The 26,060-nt window shown below is 36.6% G+C and overlaps 1 pseudogene; it reads left to right on the top strand.

Moving 5' to 3' along the window:
- The first annotated feature begins 10,123 nt into the window (after window positions 1-10,123).
- LOC131508023 (exportin-4-like) overlaps window positions 10,124-26,060 on the top strand; it is a 156,074-nt pseudogene continuing 140,137 nt past the window's right edge.

Raw genomic sequence — 26,060 nt, 5'->3', positions numbered from 1 at the left:
CCGAGCTCACTGTTTTTCAGCACAAGTCATCTCTTGCAGCTATATGTTTGATGCCCCTGTTTTCTTGCTAGGTGTCAGTAAGTTACCATTGTTAGAGCCTAGAGGCCACCTACAATTCTTGGCCACAGGAGCCTCCAACCTGGCTGTTCTTTTCCTTCAGGCCAGCACACGAGTGTCTGTGAGACGTCCTTCTCTGCATTCAGCTGGGGAAAATGCTCTATCTTTATTTTATAATTTCATTTTTAATGTTTACCCTTTGACTGTTTTCTAGTTTTAAATGGCTCTCTGATTAGGGTAGGCCCATCCTTTTGCCAGAGAATAATAGTGAGATCTTATAGTCACAAGTTCCTTCCACACTAAGGGGGATCAATCATAGAGGGGAATTCTGAAGGAATTCTGCACATCGCAGTATGTCTGCAGTTTTTCTCTAAGGTGAAGGTTGTGTTGTTCATTAAACCCACACCCAAAAAAGTTGCCCATGGACTTTACCTTGTACTCTGTTATTTGCAAATTGTTCACGATTTACTAAAGCTCAGAGAACAAGGAAGCAATTGACCTGGTGAAGACAAAAGAGTCAGCAGCTCTACTACTCTTTCTTCATGACCTAACAGGTCTAGTGCTGAAGGAAGTGTTGATGGCAGGTCAGTATTGTGTAAAACACACAAATAAGAATGTGATAGCAGGTAATTATGAAATTTGGATTTAAAAAAAAAATGGATTTAAAATGTATTTGAATTTAAAAAAAATATCAATGAATATTCTAATTTTGAAAAACAAAATAAACGATAAAGTAAAAATAATACTTGCCTTTCAGGGAAAACTGAATATGCTGACGTGGGATACCCAAGTAAGGTCATCATGCTCTCAGTGCTTTTTGATCTGCCTAACTATACATGTGGGCATGACCAGAAGTACTCCACCATTATGTGCCAATGTATATATGAAAGTCCCTACCAGGCTTTGAAGGTACGAGTGAATTATTTGATTGAATAGGTTTATCACACTCTTAGGACACAATCTCCTCTTAAAGGACCTCCCCTCCCCTCAACTTCAAACTATAAGAGATAACTAATAAATGCATGAGCAAAAATTAACAATTACAAATATAAAACATAATATACACATGTTTTATTACTTACATTGGCATTACTCAGAAATAGACAACTTTTACTTTCTCTCTTAAGAGTGACTTGACCATGAACGGAAAAGGAAAATTCTTATAAGAGGAATAATTTTGAATTCTACATTCACTGGGTCTATTTTTTTAATATTTTATTTATTTTTGAAGGAGACAGAGAGCAAGCAGGGGAGGGGCAGAGAAGGAGAGGGAAACACACAATCCACAGCAGGCTCCAGGCTCTGAGCTGTCAGCATAGAGCCTGATGCAGGACTCCCATGAACTTTGAGATCATGGCCTGAGCTGAGGTTGGACATTTAACCAATTGAGCCACCCAGGTGCCCTTACATTCACTAGGTTTAAAAGGAGCAATGCCTGGAATGAGCATCTATGTTGATTCCTAAGCAATGGCTAATGGTTTGTTTGGGTAACTTGAAGAGAGAAGATTAAATAATTGGTCATTAAACACAATATGGATGAATCTCACAAATACAATGTTGAGCTAAAGAAGCCAAGCACAAAAAGAAAAAAAGAAAGAAAGAAAGAAAGAAAGAAAGAAAGAAAGAAAGAAAGAAAGAAAGAAAGAAAAGAAAAGGGAAAAAAAGCCAAATTATGGAAATAGCCCAAGTGTACAGTGACTGATGAATGGATAAACAAGATGTGATACATATATTATATGTGATATGTTATGCACATATAGATGTGTGTGTGTGTGTACTCAATGGTTGTGGTGAATATTGATCAACCATAAAAAGGAAAGAAATCTTTCCATTTCCAACAACATGGATAGAGGTAGAGAGTATTATACTAAGCAAATTAAGTCAGTCAGAGAAATACCATTTGATCTCACTCATATGTGGAATTTAAGAAACAAAATAAACAAAGGGGAAAAAAAAAGAAGGGAAGGTAAACCAAGAAATAGACTCTTAACCACAGAGAACAAACTGATGGTTGCTAGAAGGAAGGTGGGTGGGCAAGTAGGTAAAATAGGTGATGGGAATTAAGGAGTGTACTGGCTGTAATGAGCACAGGGTGATGTATGGAAGTGTTGAATCACTATATTGTATGCCTAAAATTAATATAACTAACTGTATGTTAACTAACTGTAATTAAAATAAAAACTTAAAAAATATAAAACTAAAAAGAACTATTTTATTATATTCACAGAGAGTTCAAAACCACACAAAACTAATCTATGTTGAAAGAAAGCAGGAGGGTCACTACTCTTATAGATATAGAAACCGGAATAAAGTGTACTAGGGGCCTCCTGAAGCATATGCAATGTTTTATTTTATGTTCTCAGTGCTTCTTGTACAGATGTGTCCAGTTTGTGAAAATTCATTGAGCTGCGCCCCGATGGTTTGTGTAGTTTTATGAATGTATGATATTATCAAATAAAAAGCCAAATAATTTCAGTGAATAAGTAATTAATCTCAAGAAATTTTTTGGAAGAAACCTGTAGTTGGACCTCTAGGAGTGGGCCCAGAACATGAAAATGTATCTATTCTTATTGTAGAATAATATCTTAATAATCAGGTTACGGGATAACAGATTTTTTAGATGTCAGTATCTTCTATGAAGACCAGAATTTGCATAATAAGCTCATGATTAAAATGTGCATGATGGTAGAAAGGAACTTTAAAAACTAGATTTCCTCTTCTCAAGATACCCTAGCCACAGACAGTAATGAATGTGCAATTAACAACAAAAGTAATTAAATCTTATACCTCAATATGTCTCCATACTTCAGGTGAATCGCCAGCTATGTGGTGGCTTCCTGATGCTTACATTAGAAACTTTCCATGGCTTGGGGGGGGGGGGTGTGGTGTGGTGAAGATTTGTTTTTTTTTTAATCAGATAGAAATTTATTGTAGACGTGGATTTTATTTTCAGACTATAAACATGCTTTCTCAGGAACCTCCAAATTTGGATTAACTAAATGCTTCAAAAATTATTATTATGCCTATTCCATAAGCATTGTCTCCAATTAAGAAATTTACTTGATGGGGCAACCGGGTGGCTCAGTCGGTTGAGCTTCCGACTTCAGCTCAGGTCACGATCTCACGGTCCGTGAGTTCGAGCCCCGCGTTGGGCTCTGTGCTGACAGCGCAGAGCCTGGAGCCTGCTTGGGATGCTGTGTCTCCCTCTCTCTCTGCCCTTCTGTTCACGCTCTATCTCTCTCTGTCTCTCAGTAATAAATAAACATTCTAAATAAATAAATAAATAAATAGATAGATAAATAAATAAATGAAATTTACTTGAAATTAAAGAAACAATGCTTTGAAACCATTTATTCTGCTACTCCAATGACTCAAGCAACTGTCTTTATTAAAAAATTAATGAAGATTCAGCTATAGTTCCAGGAGAATGACTTATCTGATAGTAGATAAGTAGAATGACTTATCTGATGATCAAGAAGAAGTGGAGATTTTGCTACAGAAATAGGAGCAGAATCCAAGCAATACTCTGGGGTGTTTCCATGTAATAACAGGCCTACTAATAAATATTAGATAAGACAATGTAATAGGATCCACAGAGGCTCCAATAACAAAGGATGGATAACTTAGTTCAATTCACAAGTTAAATAAATAAAGAAATATGACTTGAGAATATTCTGACCAAAGATAAAGTTATATGAAATAGAAATTAGGAAAAAAACAGTGACAAGTTTCCTTCCTCTAATCATTTGCAGCGTTGTTTATGCTTACTCTATGTCCTTTCTCTTGCTATTGTCCACTATTAAACACAGAGTGTATTGGCTGAATTTGTCCACAGATCACAGAATATTGAGATACTATAATGATCGAGCAACCAAGAAATAGACATAACCCAGAGAACACAGGCTTCATCTTTGGAAGTAGCAACCAAAAATCACTTTTGTTTTTTTTTTCCTGTGGTAAATAGAATAAGATTTTTTTTTTTTAACTGTTGAGACACACTGTGTAAAACAGGAATATTTTAGGCATTATATACACAGAAAAAAGAGTGAGTGAGTATCTGCCTAAGACTGTGGACAGGTAGGGTATGGAAGAGGATTTCTATTGTTTTTGCCTGCTTGTTACCCCTTCTTCTCCTGGAAACAGATCCCAGTATCTATGAAAACAGGCAGAGGCAGTATGTGATGCAGACTGGCTCAAAATATCTCCTGCCCCTGACACTCATATAATATGCAATTCTGTGAATATTAATCTATCATAAAGAGGCTGAAGATTTATTAAATTACTTTATTTTAAGGCTTCACCCTGGTGAGACTGCCCTTAACTCTGCTGTCATTCCCAGTGTTTCCCTGAGCTACCTTTCCTCAGACATGAATATTTAGCTTTAACTATTTCACTATTCTTCATATAATTATCTTTCATTTGTTTAAGTTAGCTGAATCTGAATCTTTCTGTGATCATTGTTAATCTGGGAAACCAAAGAGTGTACATGCTACTAAATTAGAGTAACAGCCACAGCAATGTGATTTTAACATTTTGTATCATTTTTACCAGCAATTAGTTCGCCAAACATTTAAGAAGGCAAAAGAGTTCTGAGACACACAAATCTCACTGAAAGTTACTTTCTGTTTCACTGAGAGATAAATCAAAATTTGGTGTCACTGATGGTGGTAATTATGTTGCAAAAATTTTGGTCACCAACATCAGAAACTAAAGTACTGAAATATGCAGATATGGTTTAAATATAGTTATTGAGTTAAAGCTATTTTACTAAAGCTTTCTATGAGCCTGGATTAGTGGTTAGAAAAACATAAAGTGATTAATTAAATGAACTAATGTAAAGATGAAAATGTTATTAATATTGCCATTATAGAGGAATGATCGGGTCCATAAATTCTTACTTAGAGGTAAACAAAGTGTTTCTGAAGGTCCACACAGTTATAGGCACATAATAGGTGCTTGATGTATGTTTTCTAATTGTGTGAATGACTTAATAGAAATTAAACCTTGAAGGATATTCTTCCATTGGATATAATAAAAAAATATCTGAGATAAAAGGTTAATTATCTAAAGAAAATTAGATAGAAAAGAAAATATAAATTTAAAAGACAAATAAAAATATTGGGAAAATAGTCATAGGTAATTTAATAAAAATAGATATTTTTAAAAATATAAGATTATATAGTCTTTTCGCCTCTCCAAACATTTACTGAAAAACATGCAAAGGATTTCACGTTATAAAATAGTAAAAAACAATTGATACATATTTTGGAAAATGTTCTGTGTTCTCTGATGTTCTACTAGTGTCAGAACAAGAAAATGCAAATTTAGCCAAAAATTAGATGCTGTCTTTACCACTTTAAGAAATAAAAGTCCCAAATGAGAGTAATAAGAAACCAACATTCTTTTGGAAAGGATTTTAGAGATTTAAGAAGAATCTTTTTTCATTCCCCTCCCCTAGGCCTCTTCTTCTAAGCAGTAGCTAAGTGCAATTCATTCTATTTTCTAAAATCTTTCTCCAATCTCTACTCCTCTCCACTGCCCACAGCTGCCTCTTCAGCTTAGTTTAACATCATAGCTACCTAAACTCCACAATTACCTTCTATTTTTTCCCTCAGCCTCCAGTCTTATTCCCTTTGATACATTCTCCTCATTCTGCCACAAAGCAAATTAGATCATGCCGCTCTTCTGCTATTGTAATACACTCTCTTTTACCTTACTTAAAATCAAACTGATTAATATGTTTTTAAGACACTTCATTTACTTTTGTGTTTCTGTTCCATTACTTATCCAACTTCATTTTCCCTTTTCCCTGTCCTTCAACACCTTCTCCCATTCTAAAACTCCCGAATCTGAGTTCCAGGCACCCCAACTTCCATCTCCCCGTGTTCTAACCTCTTGACCTTGGCCCAGGTTTCTTTTTGCAAACCATGCTTCCTTTAATCTGACTAAACTCTAAGCATCCTAGATATAGATTCAGTTTTGATATCAATCACTTAGCCATTAATACAACTAGTTCCTTTCCAGTAAACTCCTATGGAAACCTACAATTAGCCTATAACAGCAACCTGAATTTGGTTTCATTTAACTCAAATCAAGTGTAGATTTTAAAACTGCATCAAAATTTACTTTGATTTACCATTTAAAAATGATTTGAAAACCCCCCTTTACAGCTTTTAATATTTTTGTTTTCCTTTAATGATTTCACTACAAATCTAATCTTTTCTTATCTGTAGAGTTCATGTTACCATCTCTGCTTTTTCTGCTTTTTTGCCTTCTTATGATTTTTCTTTAATTAAAGGCATACTTTTAAATTTTAAATAATGCTTTTTAGCATGTAAATAATTTTACCAGGTCATACCCTGAAAATGCCAAATATTTATAATTTATTCAGAAGCCATAGATATTTTTGACCATATAGTATTTGCAAAGAAACATCTAAACACTCCGTGTCCTTTTCTATGGCATATGTTAACATAATTTTTAAATAAAGAGACATTTCATGAACATCAACTTTTTTACCCAAATATACTGAAAAGATCAAGAACATACTGACATTACATTTTATTGGTATTTATAGAAATAGGTGGCATAATATAAAAATGTAAAACTTGATCTATTTATCATTTTCCCCACTGGATATAATATGACTAGTTTTACTCTAACCTCATTCAGAATAACCATTCATGAAAAGTATCCACAAAAAAAGACTGCAATAGAAGATTATCCACATCTATTCTTTTTTTTTTTTTTTTTTTTTTTAACGTTTATTTATTTTTGAGACAGAGAGAGACAGAGCATGAACAGGGGAGGGGCAGAGAGAGAGGGAGACACAGAATCGGAAGCAGGCTCCAGGCTCTGAGCTGTCTGCACAGAGCCCGACGCGGGGCTCGAACTCACGGACCGCGAGATCGTGACCTGAGCCGAAGTCGGCCGCTTAACCGACTGAGCCACCCAGGCGCCCCTATCCACATCTATTCTAACATACACAATTTTCTCCCCTTTTTATTTAGCAGGAAAGATTCGACTTAAAGGAGAATGAAATATGACCTCACAGTTCGTTGAGTTCAGCCCTGAAACTGGCTCTGCACTGATGACATTAAGCCTGCTTGGGATTCTGTCTCTCGTTTTCTCAGCCCTCCCCAGCTTGTGCTCTCTCTGTCTCTCTCAAAATAAATAAATAAATTTTAAAAAATAAAATAAAGGACAATGAAATACATCCTTTGTCTGCTAAATACAACAAGCTCATATTCTGAGAAACATGAGCTTTTTAAGAACATAAAAGTTTCTTCTGAAATGTTCTATAAGGAATACTATCAGCTGAATTTTTCCCAGAGAGATATCTGTAATATTCTACTTTCATTGAGAGGAATTTTGAATGTTTAAAAAAATATTTAAAAAAAAATAAAGAGAAATGCATGGTTAAGATTGCATTCAGATTTAAAATGTTAGGTATTACATAGCAATCCTCTGGTTCAGGATCCATTAGGGAACATGGGTGTGGAGGACGAAGAAAGGGCCATTTAAGATTATCTCCATTTCATAAATAAAGTGATGGAATCTTAACTTTCATCCACCATAGAGTTAGCTAAGTATAGAAACAATATTCAAAACTAGATCTGTCTCATTCTCTAGTCTGTGATTTAAAACAGCATGTACTTCCCACCACCCATTGCACATGTAGTGATTTTATTGTAATATTTGATTTAAAAATCTTATGCATAATATTTTATAACTGTATTACTCTACTATTAAGAGATAGTCAGTGGTTAGCTAATTACTCCAAGTAACATTTAATTATATTAGAATGACTAATAGGGATTCAAAATAAATAATTAATCAAAAATCTCTAACACCGCCCTGTCTAACCAGTGTGTCAGGACATAGTGCTGGGTCACAGGCAGAGGACGAACAAGGAAGTGGAATCCAGGAGGCATCCTCCTGCCTAGGATTTACCTTTTGGTGTTGTATGATAGGGAAATATAGAGATTTGGGACTGGAAAGCCTCTTTGGTAGGAGGGGCACTCAGGGGATTTGGGAAACAGGCTATTGACCAACCAGAGTAGGAGAATTTTAATAGTATAATAAACGATGTGTATTCAAAAAGCATGCTGAATCTTTATCAGCCTGGTTTTAGATGTGCTGAGATGCTGATGTCTCAGTATCTCAGGGCGGTCCAATAAGGCCTGGGTAGTCAGTTGCCTCATCTGCCTGGAACCCCTGTTGTAGTCTCTAGGCACAAGTAGCCTAGGTCAGAAACCTCACTGAGCCATACTAATATTATTTTTCTGTGTCTATCTTAATGGCATAATCTGTGAAGAACTTTTCTAAGTCAAAATAGAAATGTGTCACCCACTACTTTATGCAATCATTAATTTTTAGCTAATTTAAGTAACGTGCTTTATTATATTTATCTGTATTTATAGTATCTTTGCTGCTGTTGTTTATTAACTAGAATATAGTCAGGTGAGGCAAGAAGCTTAGGTTCTAAATTTAGCTTCTGTAAAGTACTTTGTGAATATAGAATATAATATTGATTCCTTTAAAGTTATATATTGCCTCATCAGTAAAAGAATGAGATTGTAAGAGATTTATTCATCCAATTAACAATGATGTGTTGAGTTTTTGCTAACCTTTAAAATATCCTGTTTCTGTGGCATCAGAAACTTAGATGTTTGGAAAAGAGGAATTGTAAAAGAAAAATTTGAAAAAAAATTCAAAATCATACGTTAACAAATTTCTTTAGGTGAGGTGGATTGTTATTGAAGAAACAAACCAATAAAGGAGCCCAAGTGCTGAAGTCAAGCATAACTCAGGTTTCAACCTAACTTTTCACACGCAGTCACCAAAACAAGTCATTTCATCTATCTAATCTTCAAATTATTTAGAAGATATTTGCAAATGACATATCAGATAAAAGGTTAGTATCCAAAACCTATAAAGAATTTATAAAACTCAACACCCAAAAAACACATAATCCAGCAAAGAAATGGGCAAAAGACATGATTAGACACTTTTCCAAAGACAATATGGCTAACAGACACATGAAAAAATGCTCATCATCACTCTTCATCAGGGAAATACAAATCAAAACCACAATAAGATATCACCTAACACCAATCAAAATGTCTAAAATTAACAACTCAGGCAACAACAGTTGTTGGCGAGGATGCAGAGAAAGAGGAACTCTTTTGCACTGCTGGTGGGAATGCAAAGTGGTGCAGCCACTCTGGAAAAGAGTATGGAGGTTTCTCAAAAAGTTAAAAATAGAACTACCCTTTGACCTAGCAATTTCACTACTAGGTATTTATCCAAGGGGTACAGGTGTGCTGTTTCAAAGGGGCACATGCACCCCAATGTTTATAGCAGCACTATTGACAATAGCCAAAGTATGGAAAGGGCCCAAATGTCCATTGACCAATGAGTGGATAAAGAAGATGTGGTATACACACACACACACACACACACACACACACACACACACACAAAGGAGTATTACTTGGCAATAAAAAAGAAATGAAATCTTGCCATTTGTAACTATGTGGATGGAACTAGAGGGTATCATGCTAAGTGAAATTAGTCAGAGAAAGAACTATCATATGACTTCACTCATATGTGGAATTTAAGATACAAAACAGGTGAACATAAGGGAATGGAAGCAAAAATAATATAAAACCAGGGAGGGGGACAAAACATAAGAGACTCTTAAATATAGAGAACAAACTGAGGGTTGCTGGAGGGGTTTTGGGTGGTGCAATGGGCTAAATGGGTAAGGGGCATTAAGGAAGGCATTTGTTGGGATGAGCACTGGGTGTTATACATAAGGGATGAATCACTGGGATCTACTCCTGAAATCATTATTGCAATATATACTAACTTGGATGTAAATTTAAAAATTAAAAAAAAAAAAAAAAGAAAAAAGAAAGAAATTGGATTAGAACAGTACATACTGGCCATTGGCCACACCTGGTGCTGTACTGCAAGACACCTAGGCTCTCGCCACCCACCAAGACAGTCTGTTTATGCCGACTGTCTCTGCCCCACAGAACCCGGAGCTCAGGCCGCCAACATGGCTGTGCAGATGGCACTTATGGCAGCGGGGACAACCTCTACCAGTGCGAGAGATTTAGTCTGCGTGTGACAGGCTGGCCCTGGCACCTGCTTCCATAATGTGGTGCATGGTGCATCATTAATGACAAACCATCATGGCTCCAGCAAAGCTGTGAAACTCATGAGTTCAGCTCAAGAACCTGGCCAGAGTGCTGATATCACCACCTTCTGCTATCACCACCTTCCCAGGTCAGTAACGAGCAATGTTAGCATACGTAGCACATTTCTGTCGCTTAGGAAATCAGTGTCACAATTTACAGTTTATAAGCATATTTTCATACTTCATTCTTTGGAAGTAACAGCTGAAGAGAGGAGAGGAAAGTTTGTGAAGATTGTAATAGGTGATGAGCTGCCACCTGCCTAAGGTATCTTCTGAGAGACACTAACCTCTTTGTGGTACTAGAGCAAGGTCACTGGATTAAAAAACAAAAACAACGGTGCCTGGGTGGCTCAGTGGGTTAAGCATCTGAGTCTTGATTTCTGTTCAGGTCATGATCTCAGGGTCCTGAGATCCAGCCCCACGTAGGCGTCCATGATGAGTAGAGATTCTCTCTCCCCCCTCCAAATAAACACATAAAAGGCATAAAGCAAAATGGACTATGTCCTCTTTCAAGCTGCCACAGCCATACTGGAAGCAATTGTCTGAAAGTGGATTCTTTTGGAAAAAGCTAGCATCGAGTCACTATCAACATTTCTTTTAACCTAGGCCTAACCTCCAAAAGTATGATCGAGAACAGATTCTATTTGCAGTGGCATTAATTGTAAAAGGAGGATTGTTAGATAAATCTGTTTACTACAAAAGCATTTTTCATGAAGTCAGCTAGTTGATTAGTGGCAATCCCACTGTGCAAACTATGGCCCTGTTTTATTCTAATTGCACTATTGAGTGAACACTCAAGTTCAAGTAACATGGGCAACATTGAACTGAATATGGGGTTACAGAAGAGTTTTTCAGGAAGAAGACGTTGTCACATCTTCATGGTAATGTTGACATTCTACAGGAGTTCATCAGGTGGGGCAGACTCAGTATTCAGATGTCTTAAGTATTTCGGCAGCAGTTACCTTGTACTCACCAACCAGGCCTTTAGCTGGAACTTTCTTCCTCCAAATTTGGGTATACACTATTAGCTATGTTTGAATCTTCACAAAATGTGTTCTTAAAGCCAACAGAGCCCAGGCAGGAGACTCTTTTGGACAATAGGGTTATGAATCTTTTCCTCACAGTACGTGGAAAAATCAAAGATTCAGATATGGCACAAGGTTCTCTGCAGTGCCTTGCACAGTTAACATCTCTTCATGGACCCATGTTCAACCATAAAAGATCCCTAGATGATTGTGGAAGGATTACTGAATGCTATCGATGAAATTGAAATGAAAGATCTGCAAGCTGTGGGATTCTCCAGCATTAATCAGCAACGTGATAACTCCAAATGTCTTAAAGGCCATTCCAAATGAACTTTTCTCCTTTGTTAAGTGCCTCGGATACCTCACTTATTCTTTGAATGAAATGCTGCATTAGAAGAAGTTTTGATAAGGATGACATGGTATACATGGAAATTTGTGACAAATTGCTGGGAAGAATACTAGCTAACTTGAATCCAAGATGACAAACATTGCCATAAAGGCTTTTTAAATTCAATATGCAGTTCAAGTTTTTAATTCCTGTATTTGGTGCTACCTAAGAAATTTGACTGCCAGTGGTGTGGAGGAAGAAGAAATAAGTAAATATATCAAAAGAATGATCAAGACCAACTTTCAGATCAGCTGCTAATCAGGCTCTGTGCTGACAGCTCAGAGCCTGGAGTCTGCTTCAGATTCTGTGTCCCCTCTCCCTCTGTCCCTACCCCATTCATGCTCTCTTTTTCTCTCTCACAAAAATAAATAAATAATAATTTAAATAAATGCTCTTGAGTCTGCAAGTGGAGGCTGATTAGCCTTCAAATATGAATAGTTACATAAAAAATTGAACTAGCTAAACCAGACCATATAAACTTTTAAAAGAAGATGTAATAGCTTAGAGTTATCACTTGATGTATTTTATTACTTCTTTCCTTCCCAATAGGTAATTACTCCATTGTAATGTTAAAATTCAGGCTTATAAATGCTGTTTATGAGACTATAAAGAGTTTTTTTTTTTCTTCCTTTCACTAATCTCTCTTTGTCTTGGCAGCCAGCTCAGTCTCTCACCATGAGAAAGAGACAGACGTCAGCAATATGTGGTGAAACAAGATTTAAAAAATAGAATACTCTCTAAAAGAAGATAGTTTTAATGTTAATTACTCATAATTACTCAAACTTTTCATTGAAATCCATCCAATGAATTAAAGAATAGTTGGCTTGAAATTAGTGTTTGAAAGTATTCTATCTTGAAAAATATATGGTCATGTATATGTATATTTTTGTAGATTAGATAGGCTATGCCTAAATTTTACCAATACAATTTAACAAAAAAAGTACTAAACTTATTTTCTCATCATAAATTTATACCTAGTTTCTCAGAAGATTCTGTCATGCCACTCTGCTGCCCTTCCCTGCTGGTTACATGAAATTAACAAAATTGATTTGCTGAGATATTTTTCAGATATTCTTCAAAGCCTTCAAGTTGGAGGGGGGTGGTCAATGAGATATGAACACAATTATCATGTGGATTTTAAGCTCCAACACTTACTAGGTATGTGAATTAGATAAGATAAACCCTCTGAACCTCAATTTCTACATTTTAAAAATAGAGAATAAATTTACTGCATAAAGATGTTATGTAGATTACATCAGATGATGTCAGTCCCTCTTCCACGGAACCTGGTAGCGAGGACACACTGGAGGTGTTCTTCTCCTGCTCTGTTGTTGAGGATACTAGTGAGTAAATCTGTGTCTAAGAGGGAAGAATGTAGGGGCTTTTATGGGTGGATATTATTACTGCTAGTAATAATAATAATTAGTATTGATTGTATTCTGGATGGCAATTGAAGATACTAATGGCAGGTCAGCCACTTCTCATGTATAACATGAATGGGGTGCTTACACTGCCGTTTAATATTATATACAGAATTAAATTCTTGTACCCATTTGCACTACCCAAATAAATAAGGAATTGATTAAAAGTGGAATGCTAATTAATCCTTGAATTGAGAAATATCCTTAGCTTAGATTTATTTAGCTTTCCAAATTAATATGAATTTCCTGGTTGCGTTATCGCCCTTTAAGGACCTGTAGTCCATATTATAAGGAAACAGCATTCCCTGTTCTGGATAATTCTAAAAATGTCAATATCTATTTCTATTCTTTTTAAATCAGGGATTTAAAAAATTACTACCTCATCAAAGATTTATACAGAGTCCAGTGTATCATGGCCCTTTATATTCATTGAAGTTACACAATTCCCTTTACAAATCAGTATTTTAGAAGATATCCTTGACCCCATGATGAGATTTGAAAGTCACTTTTATGTTTTCTGAAAAACATCAGCAATCTGACTATGGATAATTTATTTTGTGTATCAATAGCTCATTCCTTCCTATTGCTGAGTGGCATTTCATTATGGATATGCTCGCATTTGTTTATCCATTTCCCAGGTGGGGGGCATTTGAGTTGTTTCCAGCTGTTAGTGATTTGAATAAAACTGTTAATCATACAAGTATCTGTGTGAACACAGATTTTTTTTTCCCCTTGGATAAATATCCAGAAGTGAAATGTCTGGAATGCATACATAATTATATGCTTAGATTTATAAAAAACTACCACATTATTTTTCCTAATGGTTGTATCATTTTGTATATTGACCAGTTATATATGAGATTTCAAGTCTGAATTATTCCGCCTATGTCCTTAACCCAAACTCCATCCCATTATACCCCTTGAAAATTCCTTCCTATTACAAATAATATAATAAAGCTTGTAGAATAAAATGATCTTATTTTTTTTTCCTAATTGAACTTAAAAATTTGCTAAAGATGTTCTTCATATTAAAGGCCTTCTTTAGTACAGGGCCACACGCCATCATTTACCTACACCATCAGAATAAACGAGTCAGGCAAGTGTGGAGGTGAGGGAGTCAGCATTACTTTGTTAGTGCCACTTCTGAACCTTTACTTCTCTACTCTTATGTAAAAAAATAAAATAAGTAATAATAATAATAATAATAATAATAATAGGAGGAGCCAAGATGACAGAAAAGCATGGAAGGTTTTTGTGTGTCTCATGTCCATGAAATACAGCCAGACCAACAATAAACCATCCTACACACCTAGAAAACTGATTGGAGGCTTAACACAACAATCTGCACAACCTGAACCACAGAAGTCAGCAGGTACGTGGCGCAGAGAGGTGAACTTGGGGAGAGAGAAGCCGGCGGCAGGCAGGGCCTTTGCAGGCGGAGAAAGGACGGAGACTGGGGCGGGGGAGAATACGGGAAAAGCACCCCTCCCCAAAAGCAGCTGGAGAGAAAGTGGAAAATTGGAAATAGACTCAGGGACTAAACTAAAAAGGGAGAAAAGAGAAAGGAGAGGGTTTAAATTCCATTAAGACTAAACAAGGGGAGCGCAAAGGCTGCAACTCCACGGCTCAATACCTGGCGGTGCTCTGGTGGGAAAGGTGAATCCCCAAGAACAGAGCGGGGTCCGGGAGGTTCTTGGGCCACACAGGGAAAAGCGGTTCCACTGCTGGAAGGACATTTGGTAGAGACTGTTGAAGGCGCCTGGTCACAGCAGAACCCAGAGAACAGCCACATTCCCTGGTGCTGGAACAAGGTCGTTACGAGTGAAGCCGGGTGCCAGATGTGTGCTGTGATTTTCCATAATCCCTGAAAAGCTGCTGCTACACTATCTTAAGAACTTTTACCGGGGCGGGATGTCACCTGGCCGCAGTCTCAGGGCACTGGCAGCAGCAGGGTTCAGCAAGGGTTCCTGGGTGCAGCCGACATTCGGCCATTGCTCAGTGAGACCCTCCCACAGAGGGGCGGAAGGGGCCAAAGCCGCAGTCCTTCAGAAGTAAGGGGCCAGGGAAAACAGCCGCATCTGAGACAAAACTCGGGAGAGGTACTACCTGAGTCTTGGTCACAGACAGTGAAAAAGCAGGGAGAGGATAAAAGCTGAAGACAGAGGATGGGTGCGTGATTGCTGATCGCAGAGAACAGAGTTCCCATAAGAGAGACAGAGTAACTGAGTGACGCCATTTTCACTTCTACCGCGCATGCGCACACGCACCTACCTGCTCTGCAACAATACACCCCAGTAGCCTAGCAGTGCCATCTAGTGGAAAACGGAGCCATTACACTGAGCTCCGCCCAACTGGGCCGACCTCTCTCTTCAAGAACACAAGTCTCACCGCCTACTTAGTTTATGGACTATAAAGTGCTACATCGTCTGACTTCTAGGGGAAAATGAAGCAATTTCAGTTCTATTTCAATCTGTTAGCAGGTCCAGCTATTCAATTTTCTTTCTTAGTTTTTTCTTTTTTATCTTTTACACTATTCTTTTTGTTGAATACAGAAAGAGAAAAAATTCATTTTTTTTTCAATTTTTATTAAAAATATTTTTTTTAGGGGCGCCTGGGTGGCTCAGTCAGTTGGGCGCCTGACTTCGGCTCAGGTCATGATCTCACAGTATGTGAGTTCAAGCCCCGCATCAGGCTCTGTGCTGACAGCTCAGAGCTTGGAGCCTGCTTCAGATTCTGTGTCTCCCTCTCTCTCTGCCCCTCCCCAGCTTATGTTCTCTCTCTCTCTGTCTCAAAAATAAAAAAAATAATAATAATAATAAAATAAAAAGATTTCTTTTATTTTTTTGCTATTTTTTTTACTTTTGTGTAATTTTTTTTCAAATTATATCTTACTTCCATCATTCTATTTTAGTCTACTTCAGTAAATTCACCTTTTCAAATTTTCAAACGATTTCCTTCTTTTCTTTTTTCTTTTTCTTTTTTCTCTTTTTTGTTTCTTTCCTTTTTCTTAAATGCAGAAAGCGAAAAACTTCATTTTTACCTTCAATTTCTATAAAGATATTTTTCTTTAATTTTTTCACTATATTTTTGGTTTTACGTAATTTTTTTTCAAATTCTATTTTACTTCCATCATTTTATTTTTGTCAAATTCAGTGTATTCACTTTTTCAAATTTTTAAATGATTTCTTTTTTTTCTCTTTTTTCTCTTTTTTGTTTCTTTTCTTTTTCTTGAATACAGAAAGAGAAAAAAATCATTTTTATTTTTAATTTTCATTAAAATATTTTTCTTTAATTTTATTCCAACTATATTGTTTACTTTTGTGTAATTTTTTCAAATTCTATTTCACTCCCATCGTCTCATTTCAGTCTATTTCAATGTATTCATTTTTTCAAATTCTTAAATGATTTCCTCCCCACCCCTTTTTTTCCTCTAATTTGTCAAACCACTTTCAACACCCAGACCAAAACACACTTAGGATTTAGCATCATTTATTAGATTTTTGTGTGTGTGTGTTTTTGATTTTTTAATTTTAATATTTTTTTAATATTTTTTAATTTTAAGTTTTCTACCTCACTAATTCCTTTTCTCACTTCAAAATGACAAAATGAAGGAATTCACCCCAAAAGAAAGAGCACAAAGAAACAACAGCCAGGTGTTTAACCAACACAGATACAAGCAACATGTCTGAACCAGAATTTAGAATCATGATAATAAGAATGTTAGCTGGAGTCAAAAACTGATTAGAATCCCTTTCTGCAGAGATAAAAGAAGTAAAAAATAGCCAGAATGAAATGACAAATGCTATAACTGAGCAGCAATCATGGATGGATGCAGCGGCGGCAAGGATGGATGAGGCAGAACAGAGAATCAGCGACATAGAGGACAAACTTACAGAGAATAATGAAGCAGAAAAAAAGAGGGAGATGAAGGCAAAAGAGCACAATTTAAGAATGAGAGAAATCAGTGACTCATTAAAAAGGAACAATATCAGAATCATAGGGGTGCCAGAAGAGGAAGAGAGAGAAATAGGGGTAGAAGGGTTATGTGAGCAAATCACAGCAGGGAACTTTCCTAACTTGGGGAAAGACACAGACATCAAAATCCAGGAAGCACAGAAGACCCCCATTACATTCAACAAAAACCGACCATCAACAAGGCATATCATAGCCAAATTCACAAAATACTCAGGCCAGGAGAGAATCCTGAAAGCAGCAAAAGAAAAAAAAAAGTCCCTAACCTACAAGGGAAGACAGATCAGGTTTGCAGCAGACCTAGCCACAGAAACTTGGCAGGCCAGAAAGGAGTGGCACGATATGTTCAGTGTGATGAATCAGAAAAATATGCAGCCAAGAATTTCTTTATCCAGCAAGGCTGTCATTCAAAATAGAAGGAGAGACAAAAAGTTTCCCAGACAAACAAAAATTGAAGGAGTTTGTGACTACTAAACCAGCCCTGCAACAAATTTTAAGGGGGGCCCTCTGAGGGGAGAAAAGATGAAAAAAAAAATATATATATATATCAAAAGCAACAAAGATTCGAAAGGACCAGAGAAAACCACCAGAAACTCCAACTCTACAAGCATCATAATGGAAATAAATTCCTATCTTTCAGTACTCATTTTAAATGTCAATGGACTCAATGCTCCAATCAAAAGACATAGAATAACAGAATGGATAAGAAAACAAGATCCATCTATATACTGTTTACAAGAGACCCACTTTAGACCTAAAGACACCTTCAGATGGAAAATAAGGGGATGGATAGCCATCTATCATGCTAATGGTCAACAAAAGAAAGCTGGAGTAGCCATACTTATATCAGACAATCTAGACTTTAAAATAAAGACTGTATCAAGAAATGCAGAAGGGCATTATGTCATAATCAAGGGGTCTATCCACCAAGACCTAACAATTGTAAACATTTACAATGTGGGAGCACCCAAATATATAAATCAATGAATCACAAACATAAAGAAACTCATCGATAATAATACCATAATAATAGGAGACTTCAACACCCCACTCACAACAATGGACAGATCATCTAATCAAAAAATCAACAAAGAAACAATGGCTTTGAATGACACACTGGACCATATGGACTTAACAGATATATTCAGAACATTTCATCCTAAAGCAGCAGAATATACATTCTTCTCCAGTGCACATGGAACGTTCTCCAGAATAGATCATATACTGGGACACAAATCAGCCCTAAGTAAGTACAAAAAGATCAAGATTATACTATGCATATTTTCAGACCACAACTCTATGAAACTCAAAATTAACCACAAGAAAAAATTTGGACAGGTAACAAATACTCGGAGAATGAAGAACATCCTACTAAAGAATGAATGGCTAACCAAGAAGGTAAGGAGGAAATTAAAAAGTATATGGAAGTCAATGAAAATGATAACACCACAACCCAAAACCTCTGGCACGCAGCAAAGACAGTCATAAGAGGAAAGTATATAGCAATCTAGGCCTTCCTAAAGAAGAAAGAAAGATCTCAGATACACAACCTAACCTTACACCTTAAGGAGCTGGAAAAAGAACAGCAAATAAAACCCCAAACCAGCAGAAGACAGGAAATAATAAAGATCAGAGCAGAAATTAATGCTATTGAAACCAAAACCAAAAACAAACAAAAAAAGAAAATAAAACAAATAAACAAACAAACGAAAAAACCCAGTAGAACAGATCAATGAAACCAGAAGCTGGTTCTTTGAAAGAATTCACAAAATTGATAAACCACTAGCCCGTTTGATCAAGAAGAAAAAGGAAAGGACCCAAATAAATAAAATCAAGAATGAAAGAGGAGAGATCATAACCAACACAGCAGAAATACAAACAATAATAAGAGAATATTATGAGCAATTATATACCAATAAAATGGGCAATCTGGAAAAATGGACAAATTCCTAGCAACATATACACTACCAAAACTGAAACAGGAACAAATAGAAAATTTGAACAGACCCACAACCAGTAAAGAAATCAAATTAGTAATCAAAAATCTCCCAAAAAACAAGAGTCCAGGGCCAGATGATTTTCCAGGAGAACTGTACCAAACATTTAAGGAAGAGTTAACACCTATTCTCTTGAAGGTGTTTCAAAAAATAGAAATGGAAGGAAAACTTCCAAACTCTTTCTATGAAGCCAGCATTACCTTGATTCCAAAACCAGACAGAGACACCACTAAAAAGGAGAACTACACACCAATTTCCCTTATGAACATGGATGCAAAAATACTCAACAAGATATTAGGCAACCGGCTCCAACAATACATTAAAAAAATTATTCACCAAGACCAAGTGGGATTTATACCTGGGATGCAGGGCTGGTTCAATATCCGCAAAAAAATTAACGTGATTCATCACATCAAGAAAAGAAAGGACGAGAACCATATGGCCCTCTCAATAGATGCAGAGAAAGCATTTGACAAAATACAGTATCCTTTCTTGATAAAAACCCTCAAGAAGGTAGGGATAGAAGAAAAATTCCTCGAGATCATTGAATGATGCAATGCTAATATCCTCCTCAATGGGGAAAAAAATGACAGCTTTCCCCCTAAGGTCAGGAACAAGACAGGGATGTCCACTCTCGCCACTGTTATTCAACATAGTTTTGGAAGTCTTAGCCTCTGCCATAAGACAACACAAAGAAATAAAAGGCATCCAAATCGGCCAGGAGGAGTTCAAACTTTCACTCTTCTCAGATGACATGATACTCTATATGGAAAACCCAAAAGATTCCACAAAAAAATTGCTAGAATTCATTCATGAATTTAGCAAAGTTGCAGGATACAAAATCAATGAACAGAAATTGGTTGCATTCATGGGGCGCCTGGGTGGCGCAGTCGGTTAAGCGTCCGACTTCAGCCAGGTCACGATCTCACGGTCCGTGAGTTCGAGCCCCGCGTCAGGCTCTGGGCTGATGGCTCGGAGCCTGGAGCCTGTTTCCGATTCTGTGTCTCCCTCTCTCTCTGCCCCTCCCCCGTTCATGCTCTGTCTCTCTCTGTCCCAAAAATAAATAAACATTAAAAAAAAAATTAAAAAAAAAAAAGAAATTGGTTGCATTCCAATACACCAACAATTAAGTGACAGAAAGAAAAATCAAGGAATCGATCCCATTAACGATTGCACCAAAAACGATAAAATACCTAGGAATAAATCTAACCAAAGAGGTGAAAAATCTATACACCGAAAACTATAGAAAGCTTATGAAAGAAATTGAAGAAGACACAAAAAAATGGAAAAAGATTTAATGCTCCTGGATAGGAAGAAGAAATATTGTTAAAATGTCAACACTACCCAAAGCAATGTACATAGTCGATGCAATCCCTATCAAAATAACACCAGCATTCTTCACAGAGCTAGAACAAATAATCCTAAAATTGGTATGGAACCAGAAAAGACCTGGAATAGCCAAAGCAATCTTGAAAAGGAAAACCAAAGCAGGAGGCATCACAATCCCAGATTTCAAGCTGTACTACAAAGCTGTAATCCTCAAATCAGTATTGTACTGGCACAAGAACAGACACTCAGATCAATGGAACAGAATAGAGAACCCAGAAATGAACCCACAAACGTATGGCCAACTAATCTTTGACAAAACAGGAAAGACTATCCAATGGAATAAAGACAGTCTCTTCAGCAAGTGGTGCTGGGAAAACTGGACAGCAACATGCAGAAGAATGAACCTGGACCACATTCTTACACCATACACAAAAATAAACTCAAAATGGATGAAAGACCTCAATGTAAGGAAGGAAGCCATCAAAATCCTTGAGAAAGCAGGCAAAAACCTCTTTGATCTTACCCACAGCAACTTCTTACTCAACATGTCTCTGGAGGCAAGGGAAACAAAAGCAAAAATGAACTACTGGGACCTCATCAAAATAAAAAGCTTTTGCGCAGGAAGGAAACAATCAGCAAAACTAAAAGGCAACCGACAGAATGGGAGAAGATATTTGCAAATGACATATCAGATAAAGGGTTAGTATCCAAAATCTACAAAGAACTTATCAAACTCAACACCCAAAAAACAAATAATCCAGTGAAGAAATGGGCAAAAGACATGAATAGACACTTCTCCAAAGAAGACATCCAGATGGCCAACTGACACATGAAAAAATGCTCAACATCACTCATCATCAGGGAAATCAAAACCACAATGAGATACCACCTTACACCGGTCAGAATGGCTAATATTAACAACTCAGGCAATGATAGATGTTGGCAAGGATGTGGAGAAAGAGGATCTCTTTTGCACTGTTGGTGGGAATGCAAGCTGGTCAGCCACTCTGGAAAAGAGTATGGAGGTTTCTCAGAAAACTAAAAATAGAACTATCCTACCACCCAGCAATTGCACTACTAGGCATTTACCCATGGGATAAATGAAAGAAATTTATTTTCGAAAGGACACATGCACCCCCATGTCTACAGCAGCACTATCAACAATAGCCAAAGTATGGAAAAAGCCCAAATGTCCATCGATGGATGAATGGATAAAGAAGTGGTATATCTATACAATGGAGTATTACTTGGAAATCAAAAAGAATGAAATCTTGCCATTTGCAGCTATGTGGATGGAACTGGAGGGTATTATGCTAAGTGAAATTAGTCAGAGAAAGACAAAAATCATATGACTTCACTCATATGAGGACTTTAAGAGACAAAACAGATTAACATAAGGGAAGGGAAACAAAAATAATATAAAAACATGGAGGGGGACAAAAGAGAAGAGACTCATAAATATGGAGAACAAACTGAGGGTTACTTGAGGGGTTGTGGGAGGAGGGATGGGCTAAATGGGTAAGAGGTACTAAGGAATCTACTCCTGAAATCATTGTTGCACTATATGCTAACTAATTTGGATGTAAATTTTTAAAAAATAAAAAATAAAACAAGTAAAAAAAAATAATGTTTTTGAAGGTCATCTCGGTTAGTCTATTCCAGTAATGTCTTGCCTCCTAATCATTTTTCCACAATAATCAGAGTCCTCGACATTTATCTTCTTTCCTTTTTTTTCCTGAGTTCTAACACCATAATTTCAATGATGGTCATTAATGTTAGTCATCAAGTATTTTGTTCTCTCTTCCTTCTGCGCACGTTAGGATAATATGCAAGTTCCCCTGTTCTAGCAGAAGAGTTGTGAGCAGAAGTGATCTGTCATTTCCTAGTCAGATAATTTAATTGCCAATTTGTGATACTCTAGCGTATTCTTTCCTACTAGTATGTCAACAAGCAATAATTGAATTTATGGTTAAAAAAATTAAAATAATGGTTAGTGCTTCAGCTAGATTCCTAAATCGTTATGAAAAATTGAGCACATAAGCAGACTTGTCAAGGACTAGTAGTATGAGTGAAATGTAAACCTTTGTTGTTTTAAGCCACTGAATTATATGTATTGATAACTCAGCATAAGTTGTCCTATCCAGCCACTGAGTAATGTAGATATTGTTATGTATGTATAAAAGAAGAATTAACTTATTAACCAATATGTTAATTGGTTAATATGTAAATTGGCTGCAGGTGGTGAGCAACTCTTAGGCTAAGCTAGAAGGATGGCAATACCTATTATACAGTGGCAAAACAGTGAAATTCTTACCTATGATAGGAAATGTATTTTATGAACTCATAAATCTAGACAAGAGGTTGGTAAACAAATGCTAGTATATGTTGGCTATAGCTGTTAAATTACTACAAGAAAGAGATGATCTTAGAAAATCCTTCTATGGTAGCAAACAGAACTTCTACTAACCCATAAGAGTCATACATGATCAGGGAATAAAATTTTATTATTTTAAATCACTGAGATACTGAGGTTGCCGGCCCCCTCTACTTATGCCTATTCTGACCAGCATACCTGAAAAACTCAATGTCTAATTAGATAATCCAATCACAATTGTCTTCATTCAGAAAGACATTCATTCATTCAGAAAGGAGACTTACACTGCTCCTTTTTATAAACTATATTTATTTTACCTCTGAAATCTTAAGCTTTATCTTTGTTTTCCTGCTAAACATAATTTTACTCTTTGGAAGGATTATATTTCTAAATATTCATATTGAAGAATTCTGTGCTATCAGTAAAATTGCCTTTAAATTCTGTTGAGTTGGGGCGCCTGGGTGGCTCAGTCGGTTAAGCGGCCGACTTCGGCTCAGGTCACGATCTCGCGGTCCGTGAGTTCGAGCCCCACGTCGGGCTCTGGGCTGATGGCTCAGAGCCTGGAGCCTGCTTCCGATTCTGTGTCTCCCGCTCTCTCTGACCCTCCCCCGTTCATGCTCTGTCTCTCTCTCTCTCTCAAAAATAAATACACGTTAAAAAAAAATTAAAAAAATAAATAAATAAATAAATTCTGTTGAGTTAATTATTCTATTATTTCTCTGAAATTCCCAGCCCTGGTCAATCACTGAAATAATAAAAGCTTCCAATCTTGGCCCTTGTAAAAGTCTTTATTTTTTTTCATTGTTCACATTTGTCTGTCTCCTGCTCTGTATCCCCACCAGCAAGACAATGACAAAGTTGAATTTAGCTCAAGCCCCATGATCCTGGAAAACATTACAATTAAATAAACCCCCTTTCCCACACCTTTGTTTTCCACGAATGGATTACAGCAAGGTATCATTCTTCCCCATATGACTTAAGTAAAACTCAAGAATATTTCATTTGTTTACCTGTGAGAAGGCCAGATGCAGGCCCTACAAAATGCCATTCTTTGCCTCATAAATGATTAATTGAATTGTTCGGACTCAGTGACTAATCTGGATAAAATATCTGCTATTTTGACTTGACCAAACTTCAGCTAAGTTTCTTTCCTACTTCCTGCTGCCTGGACTTTGACCCCTGCTCCCCACCCTGAGTAGGCATACAACCCCTTCTCAACAGCCCCTCCAGAACAGAAACCTATCTCTGGGGAAAACATTCCCTAATCAACTATCTGATTGTATCACGTATTTATCCCACTTAGCCATACCCATTCTTTCTAATCTTTTTCAACCCCTCCCTCTTTAAAAAAGTCCTTTTTGCCTTACATTTGAGATATTTTTTGAGCCTGTGGTCAGTGTGTTCTTCCTATTAGAATAGTTCTCCTTCCCCTTGGACCCTGCAATAAACCTTTTAAGTATTTTTTTCTCATTTACGTACTGATTTATGTTTCGACACAAAATACACCTTTGGCAAAATTATCACAGTTTCTGAAGTGTTATGTCATATATCAAGGTAATGTAAACATTATCACCAAATATAAAGGAATTCTTATGAAAAATTTAAATTCTCAAATTTAGTATGCCATGTCCCTATAGAGGTTCTCTGATATTACCCCTGCTTAGCCTGGTAACAGCAAATTTTGATAATGCATTTTTTTAATTCTTTTATTCCAGATTCATTGTCCTTTCCTTTCCTCAGTGGCACAACCCTACAATCACATTTGCCTATAGAATTTTGTCTATACTATTATCTATGCTAGGAATGTTGCCCCCACACTCTTCACTATCTCATTTTCCTTTTCAAACGAAACACTCAATTTGGAAGTCAGTTCTTCAGAGAAACCTTCCTCAGACCTGCACATCTGTTTGCAGTCACTTTTTTATACTACCTCATTACTAAATACTTCTCCCACCAAGCACTGAATTGTAATTGTGTCTTACTTGACAGGTGGAATGGTCATTCCTTTCAGGGGGGAAATTACTAAAAGATAATGCTGATAATAATGCATTCTGCAAAGCCTGAGTTATTCAACCTAGAGTGCCCTTATAAGGAAAACAGTGGAAAAGTCCAGAGTGGTTTGACATTATCAGTCTGGTCAACTCCTATGTGCCCCAATAATATGTGTTCAAGATAAGCCCCATTTCCTATGGATTTGCTCCTAATCTCCTGGAGAGAATACAATTGATTCTAATAACAATTTACACAGGCAGCAAAGTACAAATCTATATCAAGGGGAAATGCTCCTAAAGGCAATCACATGTGAAAGATGTTACCTATTACCAGGCACACAATAAAGAAATCTTTTTATATTATTATGCAGAACAGATAGACCCTTATTGAATGTTCCTGAATAGGATCTTGATTTTAACTTTGAACAGAGAAGGCCTACTGAAATGTTTGATTCAAACAAGAGATCCCTTTACTCCAAAGGTGAATTCAAGCAATGCAGAGAGGTTACAGTGCTTTTTCACCCACTTCTTCTCTCTTTTTAAATGAATCTTTTCCTCAACAAAACTTAAAAATGTTGACAAACTTTAAACCTTTGTCCTAAGCTCTCTTCTATTTGCATTATTTCCTAGTGTGATCCTATTCATAACCATGTGTTTTAGTAAACAATGACTCTTACATTTATTTATTTTTTATTTTTTTAACACTTATTTTTGAGAGAGCATGAGCAGGGGAGGGGTAGAGAGAGAGGGAGATACAGAATCTGAAGCAGGCTTCAGGCTCTGAATTATCAGCACAGAACCTGATGCAGGGCTCAAACCCACAAACTGTGAGATCATGACCTGAGCCAAAGTCAGAGGCTTACCCGATTGAGCCAACGAGGCACCCTTAGACTCTTACATTTAAAACATAAACTAACAACTCTGTTTAAGTAAGTTTTATAAGTACTGAGGGATGAATGTATTTAAATCAAAATTGTACATTCATATCCTCAGTATCTTTCTTTCTTAGTAATTTGCATAAAGACAAATAGCACTAAAGGCCCAACTGCACAAAAGTCTTTGAGCAGAAAGAGACCCAAAATTTTGGATCTGAAGCTTTTATATCTGGTGGTTAGGATCCATAGGAAATATTATACATAATTATGAATATAAAAGTTAGACATAAAAGGTAGTATTTGTTTGCAATGAGAAGGTAATTGCCACAAATTCCAAATGTAAAGAAGTTGATGGATACTACGAATACCATTCCAAAACATCATATGTCATCAGGGCAAGAAGCATCAGATGCACATACATTCA

The sequence above is a fragment of the Neofelis nebulosa genome, chromosome 3 (genome assembly GCF_028018385.1).
Source record: "Neofelis nebulosa isolate mNeoNeb1 chromosome 3, mNeoNeb1.pri, whole genome shotgun sequence".
Lineage (NCBI taxonomy): Eukaryota > Metazoa > Chordata > Mammalia > Carnivora > Felidae > Neofelis > Neofelis nebulosa.
This window is presented reverse-complemented; position numbering and strand designations above follow the sequence as displayed.